This window comes from Tribolium madens, unplaced genomic scaffold (genome assembly GCF_015345945.1).
Source record: "Tribolium madens isolate multiple individuals breed KSU strain unplaced genomic scaffold, Tmad_KSU_1.1 Scaffold_96;HRSCAF=242;Tcas5.2_LG5, whole genome shotgun sequence".
Classification (NCBI taxonomy): Eukaryota; Metazoa; Arthropoda; class Insecta; order Coleoptera; family Tenebrionidae; genus Tribolium; species Tribolium madens.
In genome coordinates, this window is record NW_025401068.1 from 7,820,634 (window position 1) to 7,833,345 (window position 12,712).

The window sequence follows — 12,712 nt, forward strand, 5'->3', positions numbered from 1 at the left end:
GGATAAGGTTCCAATAAAACGAGTTTTCATCGATATTGGATTAATTTTATGAGAGGCGATTATTATTCAGGACTTTACAGCGACTAGTGCAACATTTTAATGAAACTTTGTAAGGACTTACCATGCGAATTATTGGTGCTTTGCGTTTGCTTTAATTGGTATTAATTTTCGGCTCATTGCAGTTTTACTACCGCATTTTGCAGACAAATCGACAAAGATTTCGTGTGCATTATAACTGCATAATAGAATCTGGCGTAAATTTTATAAATTGACTAGACCAGAGCCATTCACTCATGTTTATGAACCGTAAATTTTCAAACGATGGTATAGTGACAATATCCCGAGTTTTAGGCAAATTGAGCGTTTTATGAACTCGCCGTCATAACCATTAACTATTAAAACTACTCTAATAAACTTGCCGGGTTTATATAAAAAAGAACATCAACAACACAATAAAATAAAAAAAATGTAAGTCAATTAAGATAAAAATCTAATTAGTCTAACCACACAAATACCAAAATGTGCCACACTACAAATTTAACTTTTTTTATATAATAATTATGTACTTTAATGTCTTTTACTGGTAATAATCGTCATGTGTGTATAGGGCCTAAAGGAAATATCTTTGTTCAAGGGAAAATAAAACATTGTTAAAATATATTTAACAGTCTTTTCTAGCACGATTGTACTCGTACGTTTCTTACACAACATTAATTTGTACAACAAGTTTTAAATTCTTGAGGTGAGTATATCATCACACGTAAGGCTTTGTTTTTTATAAAGGTCTGTATTGTTCTTGTTAGATAAATTGAATATTTCTTTTTTGAAACATTGGCTTACAAAGTCAAATTTTCATGAGCAATCTAGGAACAGGTCTCGAATTGAATACATCATGTTTTTTGCATTTTAACGACCCTTGGCAATGTTGTAAACAAGTACAGCGATTTTAAAGTTGAATGTGCACTTTTATCACTGTTGTTATTCTCTTATTTTATGACGCGAAAATTTGATGTATTGAGTAGTTTGTTTACTTGTTAATGCCTCGGTGTAATGATATTTTACGCATTAGGTGCCATAATAACTGTTGACTTTAACTTAATCTAATTTCAAGCTTTCGCAAGTTTAAGGTTAGCAATTTTCTAGAGTTAGCGTAAGCTTTAATATGTATTTAATGGTGCGAGGTGTAAGCATGCATCGGTGAGTGCAGTCAGGTGGCTATTCGCTTCCCCTATTCGTGACTTATGTATGATTTAAACCATCCTCTGGGACTACTTTGCACGCTTTATATTCCATACAACCTTATTGGATTGTTTTACAAATACTCGGCGGCAATTCTTTGCATACGGTTATTGTTACGGTTATGCCGTGTGCCGTTTGCGAACGGAAGTATTTTCCACACTTTATTATAGCAGATGTGAGATTTGTGAAAATGACTTTCATCAGCCTTGGTTCAACCTAATATTTGTTCACGGTACAGCCACATTTTTGCGATCGGATAAATCACTCTAATGCTCGTTTAGCATCAATTGTAAATGCGAAAAGAAKAGGCGTTATTATTTGAAGTGCCGGCTTAAATTGAAATCCAGTTTAAAAGAAGATTTAGGACCGAATGGAACATTTGGACTTTGTAAGCTAGTAAGTTGGTATAAACGCGATGCTTGTTTTATGATTTGCCGGAGACAGCGTTTAACCGAGCTACTCTCAAGAAAAAGGACTAAAAGGTTTTTTACCCTGTTCAGAGGTACTCGTTATGAGTATCTCCAATGAGATTTGAGAATTTGATTTCAATTATTTTAATGGGAGTTTCTTTTTTAATMATTTTTTTATCTTAGGTTTTGGGCAGTTTTAGATTTTTTTCTAAAATTCCAGTTTGCCTGAAATGAGACTTAGTAATGGTAAACCCCATCTAGTTTATTAGGTAATAAGGTATTACTATTTGAACAAAGTTGGAACTAATAAGTTTATCTAGAACTGCAATTAATTGTCATTAGGACAATGGTTTCTATGTGGTTACAGCTAAAATTAGATTTGAGTTAAACTAGTTGAACTCATTCAGTGTCGTTATCTCTAAGTAAAAATAAAAGAATTACTTGGTAAAATTTTGCGAAAGAAAAGCAGTGAATACTTTAATTTTTAATTGACGCTTTTTCCTATTAAACAAGCGAAACCACTCAAGGTTTGACTGTTTTCAAGTGTAATTAGAGAGAAGAGATATAAAAAATATAATATGATACGAGAAAAAAAACCGTTTTACCCTCAAAAGCTTGATTCTTTTGAGTTCTTTGATATTATTACATAGAATTTGGGGAATCATATTAAGCTTTTATAACGATACTGTTTTGTAGAAGATTACAATTTGGAGGGTTAAAGATGCAATTTATTTCATTCTCAGGATGTGACTGACAAAACGTCTGGAGTTGGTAGAACTTTGAATAAATCGCCTTGTTAAACAAACTGTTGACAGACAGAGCGACGTATTGACATGATACCCGATATTTTTTACGTTATTGTATCGCAGCTTTCAGTGACTGTGTAGTCTATTGAGGGTAATGCGAATTGACGCGTTGTTAGAAACCTATCTCTGGTTTATCGGGTGATTGATTTTAAGCGTGAAGCATTAAGTGTACCTGTGAAAAATTGTCTAGGCTTTTTGTGCTGATCCAAAAACTTAAAATGACACACGGCACATGTTAAGCAATTGTGTTAGGAAAGTTTAAAATAAGTTCTTTCTTTTTGGCGTCCACATTTCTTTYGGTTTGACAGTTCCACTAAGCGACTTAGTGGACCTGTTCTGGTAGGAAAACAGAATGAAATACTTTACACAAACTTATCTAATTAAGAAAGTAAACTTTGGGTTGTTTTAGTTTGTTCACACTATCTCCGACATCTGTTATAGTGTCGAAAGTTCAATTGAATTTAACGCGTTGTGAATTACGAGGTGGCGAAACTTGATTATCTCTAAATATTGATTTCTTGCATTTTATATGAGCAATTTAACATTAAAATTCGACGTTCATCCGAGCGCAGTCACCTAACAAATTTCGTTTATCCCTTACGTATCAACTGTTCATAAGGGAAATTTTATTATATGGGTGACTGCCTTGAATTTCTCTAAGCATCCCGTAGATGGCTAGTTTAATTTCAAACTATAAGATAAAGATGTAGTTGCTTCCTCTACTCTAGTTGAACTACTTACACAATTTCAATTTAATTCCGTGCCGGTATAGGCTTTAAACCTACTGAATTTTTTACAATATGCTACAATAACAACAAGTACATTTTCCTTTAAACGGATTTACAGCAACTATTTTKTTCACCAATTCTAAACTGTGATACAACACGTGAATTTTTAATGTATTAGTTTGCAGAGTTTGTTTCATTTGCAAATTACAAAAACGCCAAAGCGTTTTGCAAACATTTTTTATTCCACTTTATTGGATGTTTTTTTTTTGTTTCGAGTGATTAAGTTATGTTACCTAACGTAGTACTGTTCCATATTAATGGGCCATCGAAATATTCAAAGCGGATTTGAGAAGATACTGTTTCACCCTCTGAGTGTAACAAATTCAAATAGAACACTAATACGCTTATTTCATGAGAATTTTATTACAATGGGGATCTGCAAAGAGAGAACGTCGGTTGTAAATATTACGCTTCGAATTAATGACTTACTTGTGTATTACACATAGGCTGAGTTTCGCTTATAATCTGAATTAAATGAGAAGAGAGAACGTTCAGCAATACATTTCAAAGAAAAAGGATTAAAAAAGCTCTATATTTAAAGCCCCGACATTTTTTTCGGGTCGAAACTTTTAAGAGTTCGCATGAAAAAGAGTTGCAAAGGTGTTCGTGAAGCCTTCGAAGTGCCGAATCTGTAAAAATTTTACACTTTTTAAAAAAGAAAGTGGTTTGATGTCTTTGGACTCGGATCTATTCTTTGACCGAAGATTTAGATACAGCAAGTCCTGTGTTCGGTAGAGTGAAGCAGCCACAGAAATGTTTGTTRTAWTTACGAAAGCATTCCAGAGACTAACTTATCAAGTTAGTGTCTGGTTTCTACAGTGGTATAAAAAAAAATCTCTAAGGGGTTGAGATAGCTGGTCGATTCATCACACCTTTAAAATTCGAACATCGGATGAATTAGTAAACAGCTTACCCGAAAAAAGGACATTATTTTTACTCTTGGATTCTTGCAGAACAGGACGTAAATTTTTATACCCTATGAAACTAAAAACTGTAAAGGAATAAAATCCAGCTTGGGGGTTTGTTGTTGTGAGTACAAGTATGTAGTTAGGAACGATAAATTCAGCGGCTTTTATTTGGAGCCATAGTGCTCTAATTTCTCTTTAATACATACATTAGTAAAATTAATATTGCGTATACACAAGTGTAGTGTACCACTTCTATTATCAGGCCAATCTGCAATTTTAGCCCAAAAGGTCGATTCATGCATAATATTCCTTCAGTCCGCATTATATTTCTGCTAAAATTTCTAAACAAAGGCACTTAGATTGCTCTATTTTTCTTTAACAAAAATACAATTTTTAATCGAATATCAATCAATTTGTACGCATGTAGTCCGCTTAATTTAATTTGCTCGCTTTTTACCCTTTTTCATGCAATAAAATTAATTACGGGATAACGGATGAGTGGCGGCTGAAAAATTTCGAAATTCTCACGAGGCGAGCTATGAGTGGGATTTAATTTGTCAAGCTATAGAGTTTTCAACTGGCTAAGTTCGAATAACTTGCTGACATTTGACAGAAATTATTTTGGAGGGCGTTCTAGTTACGCGAATCATTCAATTTTGTTTAGAACTCCCTTGGAGTATTTAATTTGTTAATTAAAATTTAATTGTTGCATAGAGGCAGGCTTGCATTTCAACGGATTCAATTACTGGAAATAGAGACGCTTTGTGGAGGAATTTTTACTGCTGAAAGTCCATATGCTTTGAAATCGGATCTTAAATGCACTCATGTTTCACAATTACGGAAGGAATTTATTTTTACCTTGCACTTCCCGAATCACTTTTACATTCTAGTTTAGCTTTATAACTGGTTCAATTTGTCCAAATTCGGACCCTACCTCACGTCCCGATCTCGCTGAAGCCACCATTTTCATTTTTGTCTTATCCAAAGTACTGCCTCGGACCGGAACGATAATACCGGCTTTGCCGACCGCGCGTGGACATCATTTCCGTTTTAGAATCTCCGAACGCAGCATTTCCGTTCCTCATATAACCCTTGCTATCTGTCAAGCTTCCAACTGATGCCGCGGCTGAGTATTTTGTTTTATTTCACGCATTAACCCGAATGTGGGGTCTTCGGTGGGGTATTTTGTCTCAAGTTATATTGTGTTGCATATTTTATTACTTTGCCGGAATGGGAACKTCGTATTTTGTTGCCGCTATTTTTGCAGTTATTGTGTCTGAGGATGGTGTTGGGACGCTCATTTACTATGTAAATAAGGCTTTAGAAAACGGCATGACGTATTAGTTTCGACGGGCTCGTTCTAAAGTGCTGGGAAGGATTTTAACTCTAATTCCTGCTTTCTGCGATTCTTTACCGCGATAAAATACAAGTAGTGTCAACCCTAAAAGAACAAGAATTTTGGCGACCTACACCTTCATATCTATTGAAATTGGTTTTTATTATTTAGAAAAATTTTGTTTATTTTTAAAGATTGGGATATTAACCATATTATATAATAAGAATAACTGGTTTTTAAAAGGTAATTAATTTTTATCTTAATAATTGTATTCGTTATTATGAAAATAGTATTCCCTTAAAGGTATGAAGAAAGGTATGGTATGTCATATATTTTTAGTATTCACCTTGTAATCATGATGTATGGCACTTTGTTTTGTAAAATCTCAATTCTTAATGTATGTTTAAACTATAAAATTGCTTTTCCGATTTTTATATTGTTTATACATATGTTTGTAATTTTTGCGGTTTTTAAAATATTCGTTTGTAATTTGGTAATTTGGTCCATTTAAATCGTTTATAATCCTATACAGTAAGGTTAAGCTTAGTGTGGCTTAAAAATTTAATAAAGTAAGCCCAAAATTTTAGTAACTCTCAAACTTGTCTAATAACTTTCATGATTTTTAAGAAAATTTATAATAGCACATTTATTACCTAAAAGTTTCTTTACACAAACAAGAAACCTTAAGTTTGGTTTAATACTTTTATTTTTGTCATTTGTCTTATTCAGATTTCTTAGAAAGAATAAAATTATATGCTTTTCAGGCTCATTTGTTCATTTATCTTAGATTTCTTTGAAAACTCAGTTATTTTTTTATTTATAAATGATATAAAGTGCTTTGGTCTCTAGTCTCTCTGATTTACGACCCAAAAGCTCGAACCTAATATGTTTGGGTCGTAATTTAAACGTGTATCACATAATAAAGCTGAAATGTTTCTCAATCAGTGCCGTAATGGCTTGTTTTTTGATAGAAGTAGAATCCAATTGTTACAATGTTATCTAAATAATCTAATGTGAAAAATGACTAAACTTGTAATTTTACATTTCGATCAATATCGAAATGTCCAAAAGTCTGCGAACTATGACTAGAAGAACTAACGAAAATAGAATTGGGAAGAATTGTAGATACGCTAAGGAGAGGGGACGTAAAATAAATTCAACTAACAGAATAAACACACAGGAGCAAATATACTACATTAATACATTTTTCTGTTTTTTTTTTTAAGTATCTGTAAGGAAGTTTACTGTCAATTTTGCGAACTAATTAATTAATATTAAAATGTGTAGATGCACTATTCCTTTCATGAATATATGAATAACTGAAAGCATGAAAAATATTTACGGGAAGGTCTGTTGAAATTGGTCTAGACGCAATGTCACCATTTGAATAATGTTCGTCTGAAATTTCTGTCATCCTGCATTTTATTAAAACAATTGGAAACGTTATAATTTGGTTAATTTTCATCAGCATCGAGGAGTAAATTTATTTCAAATTAGAGTAACCGCGAATGCACGCCGAATTCGCAATACGACAAAGAGCAAAATTTCTTTCGCTTGTTATCTCTGAATGAGTATAACAAGTTTCCTTTTAAAAGTTTCTGATCTCGACATGATTACATCAAAGCTTTGCGTAAATGACCAAAGACGAATACATTTCGGATAAAGCGCTATAGGATCCCTCGTTGATTTAATTTTCTTGATTTGATTTTCGATATGGCTCATTTATTTTGAATTAACGATAACCGAGTTTGTTTTAAGTGCACTGGGGGACGACCTTAATAACTTGATGAATCTTTTTCGGAAAACCAATTCTGATCTAATTTAGCAAAGAATCGGCTTTCTCATGGTGGCAAACATTGATTCAAGTATCATCTCCCGAGAGTATGGCGGGGCGTAATGAAATTACATTGGAGCTGAGTTAGGATGGGTAATTAATGACCGGATTCAGATATGCGTCTTATTCATTGAACCTACGCCCTAGCCGATCTTCGCCTAGCCTCTGTCTTAGTCTCAACTAATGCCGCTTAGTTAAACTCGTTACGCCAACCGGTTAACAACCCTAAGTTTTATYTGGCAGACTGAGGCCCTCCAGTGCTGCTGTTACAACTCAAATCCAGACTACAAAGTCCAAGGGCCCAACTCAAATCGTTTCYTTCGTCAAAGTCTAAAAAGAGCTATCAGTTAGACGAAAAATAAAAATTTGCTACCTATAAAAAATTTATTAAACATCTAGTGTAATAAAAAACTTCTTTTTAATACAACTCTGGAAGTTTGTTGGGAAGTTGCAAGCACTGGTAGCCAGACCCAAAGCCTGTTGTTACACTATTAACAGTGAAATCTTGTTAAGTATATAAACTTTCTTGTCTACACATGTATATGCCCTAAAGACTTGCAGTTTTGTTGAAAATGGTTTATTAAAAAACCTGTTGCAGATTTCATTCCACTTAGTTAGTTTTGAATGATATTTCCATTAGCGGCAACAGCATCAAACAATACAGTCCGTTGGCTGTATAATCAGTTTATCTGAAATGTTTCCGTCTAATTCGTGTATCTAATTCGGCCTGAGCGAGAATCAGTCAAGCTCACATTCAAATCATAGGGCAGCACTCATCGATACGTCCCTTCTCAGCATCAGTAAGTTGATATATTCGATTTAGTTAAGAGTGAACAAATTAATTGTTTCTTTGAATGGCAKAGATTTGAGCCGTTCTGCTATAAACTGGTCTTAGAACAACTGAAATCCTTTATAAATTGTCGTTGGGRATTTTTAAGTATAATTAAATTGAATAAAATTAAATTGGCAGAGACGCCTCAGAATGATAGACCCTTCGAGGTTAATTGCTCCTGCTGGCGACATCGTTTTAGGTAAAACAAGAAACATAACGTTCTCCCAGTAGGTTTTCCTCCAGATAGACGTCATTAGTAAGTATGATTGTGCGTTTTCTCGTCGACAAACCGCACAAACGCGTGCTAATTAGGTAGATTCTCAGCGAGCGCCCTCTGGTCGTGAAACAGCAATAGATTCTCACTCTTAAGTACCACCACGACGCTTACTAAAAGGATATTAAACGCTATAAATTGCTAGAGACGGTTTCAGCGGAACTGAAATTAAAACTTGGCTAACACAATAGGCCGAGCAACTGTTTCGTTGTTATAAGGCCTAAGGTTCCAATCGTTGGTTCACAAACAATAAAAGACAATCGACAATTTTAATCCTCATTAATTTGTTAATTAGACAAAAAATATACAAATTGAAGCTGTTACAGTTAATTGGAGAAAACTCCAACAAGCGTCGAAAAATAATAAAACTTTAAACAACTTTTCCAATCAGGATAACTAGGCAAAGCTGCTTTGCATACCTGCCCCAATTAGGGTCATTCGCCACCTTACTCGATAATGAGATTTTATAAAACCTAAAATCTAATAGAAGAAGAAAATTACATTTTTGAAATACTAATAAATTTCTATTAATTAAAACTTTATGATAAAAAAGCTGCGCAAGTTATTGTTGTTTTGAGTAAAGCTAATAGCTTTCTAAAATAATGAGTATTTGAATTGTTTCATGTTTTAGTTTAGTTTTTAATTGCTTTTAGTGTAAATTGCCGTCGCGGTCAAAAATTGTTTAGCTGGCAAAGGCTTTAGCGTCAGAGATGGTTAGTCGATGTAATTTGTATGAAAAATTTCATTTCAAACATTTTTCACTAGTGCCGTAGTGTCGTACCCAAAAGTAAATTTAGTTGCATACCGTCGGAAATTTCAATTTATTAAAGCTAAATAAAAAATGTAAATGTACTGAAAAATCTGCCGCTATTATTTACGTTTTGCTTGCATAATCTATATTTGCATAGTATTTGTGTTGCTGAAAATCATGAAATTAAATTAACATTGACATAAAATCGGAGAGTAATGAGCTATTGCGTTTTGTTTATGTAAGTCTAAATTGGCTTTTAAATGAAAATAACTTTTACATGCCTCGAAGTTCTTCTGGAGAGGTATTTGCGTTTTTTTGTAGAAAAATGTGTAAGATTTCTTTTGGTATTTCATTAGGGTTAAGGCGAATTGTAAACAGCAAAAAAGCAATTTTAGATATTTACACAAGCAGGGGCGTAACTTCCGGTCACGAGCGACCAATGAAAAGATATTTTTGTGATTCTGTTGTTTAAAAAATAGGATATATTTAACAATTTGTATAATAAAGTTGTTTCTTATTAGTTCTGTGAGTTGTGGTTTTGCTTTTTTATTTTGCACTATCGTCAGCAGCCAGCACAGACTTTTCGTAGATGATATTTGACATTTCTAGGGTGGATGTCATCGGCAGCAGTGCCAAACTTGGATGATAGTTCCCCGAATCATTAAATGCAAATCCTGTGGATCGGTCTGGTGGTTTCACTAATTAATTACGTACAACATTCGTGTTGCGATAATTTTGCTAGKGGATAAATTTCGTTGAGGTATGTCTGGCTTAAGTGATGAACAAGGGAATCTATAGGTATTTATTGTTGTAGTGACGATGTTGTCGCATCAGTATACAGTGGCTGTGAGGTAACAAATCATCAGGTCTTCGTAATGCGGTTGCCACTCTCTATACATTAGCTCTATCCGGACGAGTGCTGCATAATTCATGACGAAACGATGGCCAGTGTTATAATGTGGCGCTCTAGTCTGTTTGTTGGCAAAGCTACGTCGGATTCTAAAGCTTTCCTAACCCTATATGTATCTTTGGGGTAAAAGCTACGCTCTAACGACTTTAAATAAATAATTGCGTGTTTAACATGTTGCCTGGTATTTTGCTTGATAAATGATTAAACTTGTTCTATTAGACAATGAATGCGAGATACAAGTTAAATATGTCAGCGAAACCTTTTTATACGGAATTTTTTATGCGAAAATACATTTAGTGCGAAATGATTTGTCACCTCAATTTCAAACAATGTATTGATAGTTGAAGTTGTACCAATATTAGAACCGAAACATTATCAAAGCAAAGTGATAAATCAAACCAATAATGTTGCCAACAATTTTGCAGCATTACAAAAATAATTGGCTTGACAATCAAACTCCTCAACTTTATTAAACCACAAATGGAATTTTGCTTTTACAAAAAAAGAGCCGATATGACGTATTTTTTTTTTGTTTGAATTTCACCAGCATTGGTGGAATATTATTTCAAATGAAATCATAGAAATATTCAAATAAGGCGAAAAACGAGCCATTTTCTTGCTTTACGTAACAGGTGGATGTAAGAATATTAAAATAGGAGATTGTCTGGTTTGGAGTGGAATGAGRATGTGTGGGTGGGCGAAATTCGTGGTAAATTGATGTTATTGAAGTACTAAACTTAAGAGGCATTATTCACGTAAGTAGGTGTTATAAATCATTAAAGCCGGTATGAAGTTTAAGGCGCTAAGTGAATTTTCAACCTCAGGAAAATCTAATTAAAATTAACATCGCAGCATTCTAGGGGCTCGCGAGCACGCCCGCTTCTATTCTTACTGATGATTTTCCTTAGCGACTCTTTTATTAAATAAACACCATCTAGTTCTAATATAAATATTTACCTCACATAAGGAAATCAAAACAGAGTGAGTCTACTTCTCATTCTGATGAAAATGCAATTAGAACTTTACCCACATCAGCTAAGATGGAACAAAATACATTCCTGGGCGGAAAATACCAATACAGCTTGAATTTCTCACTCGAAAAACTCTTCCGGTCTTAAAGTTACAACGTCARCATTTGTCACATATCGGCGTTAAAATCGAATTTTTGTAGATTATATTAAGGTTTTGAGGTCAAGTCGCCAAGCAAAATTTAGGGCAATTAACTCACAGCTAAAAGCTTGAATTTCACAAGTAAAACGGCAAAAACAAAATTTTAAATTGTTGGTTTTGCAATTAAAGGAGCCAATTCTACTAAATTTGCAACTAAATGTGAGACAATTCATTATTGATCCTTTTAAAAGCACTACCGGGAGCTTCCAATTRCAAGCTACCTTTAACAGAAAGCTTTCGGTTGTAGTTTCAGAGCAAAAACTCGGCCACTACTRAAACCAATATTACCTGTTGATTGAGAAAAATTAATAAATTGGATTAAACGCATCGTCGAAAATGATGTGATGCTTGATGAAATGGGAGTCACCAAAAGCTTGGCACACTTATAAAACTTAATCMTTTGCAATTCTAGAATTTATGGAGTTGTGAGTATTAAACTCTGTCTGTGATAAAAACAAAAACAGCATTTTTGTCGCGGAGCGTTGAAACGCTCCCTAGAGAAAATATCATTTCTGCTAATTAAATTTTTAACTCCCAGACAAACTACTTGTTTTAAAATGAAATTTTATTCCTTAATTCAAATTAAATAGCCAAACACATGTTCGTCCGGTTTAATTTTCGTGCATTTTATTCAAATTACGCGTTTCAGTGATATATAAAATATTTCCTCTCTCGTGACACTAAGTCTCGTATTTCTSATAAACGATCCGCTTGTTACATGATTGCAGCAAAGAACTGCAAGTGTATTATTCCGTAAAGTGGATGTATTCGTGTCAGTCTCCCTCCATAAAGAGATGACATATTGAGGCGAAAGATATATCCATCTCGATGTCATTTCTTGGTTCCCCTTTTTACATGACAGTTTTGCGCTGAATGCGAAATTGTTTTATTGATTTGCGCTTAAGCACAACTCCTTATTTCGAGAGATGTCGTTAAAACTGACTGCGTTAAAAGAATTCTATAAATAAGGCACTCGGAAGAGAGAAATCAATAAAAAACAACTGAATAACCCTTCCAGAGATAACACTGCTTCTCAACTTGTGTTTACTTTAAATCAGGAAAAGGACCTTAGGGCGCGTTGTTGTACAAAAGGGACTTAAAATTACCACTTTTTCGACAGAAATAAAAGTGTTATTATTGATTCTTTTTCGAATTTATGGGGGAGATTTGTTTTGTGTGCAATATAATTTATATTTGCTGCGTTTATCTTTAAACGATAAAGTCATCTAACGCGTAATTAAATTTTCAAAAGAGGATTCAACATGTACGAGTAAGTATTTTATCAGTGGCGGCTCGTACCTTTTCTTAGAACGACGATTTGTATTATCGTACTTTTAAGATACATATTTTGAAAGTTTTAAAGCATCTGTTTTTAAACTACAGGGTGTTTCACGTAATTTTACGAGGCCTGCGCCTGTAAGATGCAATCAATAATACATATTCCGATACAAACT

The 12,712-nt window shown here is 33.8% G+C and overlaps 1 protein-coding gene across 2 annotated transcripts in view; it reads left to right on the forward strand.

Annotated features, from left to right (window-relative positions):
- Nucleotides 1–12,712, forward strand: part of LOC123012513 (neuroligin-1-like) — a 111,753-nt gene that overhangs the window by 1,096 nt on the left and 97,945 nt on the right. The window lies entirely within an intron of this gene.